We start from the raw sequence: 504 nt of genomic DNA, 5'->3' as shown, positions 1-504 counted from the left end.
GGGGGGGGGAAGGGTTGCCCGTTTGCCTGAAAAGACAGCTGATAGCAACACAGAAGACGTATAACACAGGACGTTGTGCTGTGATTGGTTCATGAATTTCGTGGCCAATTTTGGTTGGTTTACTGTAAAGTGAACGCCTCTAAACAGCTGGATAGCTTTAGGAAGAGATAGTGAGGATTGGAGTTATTTAGAAGTCTTCCTGAAAGAATTTTCTCCATTAGTAGTACGGTTCTGTTTATGTGTAGAATAATAACTAGCTAATGTATAAAAGGCTCCATTACCTTGGATCTCACGTTATAGCTCCGTAGCAGACGTTTTTGTAAAAATAGGCTAAAGATTGGGTCATAACCAAGGGGGTTATGCATCTCTTCTCTAAGAAAAGCTCCCTATGGTAATGCTAATGGAGGTCCAAACTGACTGAGCTTACCCTGTACTATACAGCGATTCCTCTACTATGCGACAGTTAGTTGCGTAGTTACGACACAATCGTTAGCCTATTTTTAT

This window comes from Etheostoma spectabile, chromosome 6, assembly GCF_008692095.1.
Source record: "Etheostoma spectabile isolate EspeVRDwgs_2016 chromosome 6, UIUC_Espe_1.0, whole genome shotgun sequence".
Lineage (NCBI taxonomy): Eukaryota > Metazoa > Chordata > Actinopteri > Perciformes > Percidae > Etheostoma > Etheostoma spectabile.
The sequence above is the reverse complement of the archived record's forward strand: the minus strand, read 5'-3'. Positions refer to the sequence as shown.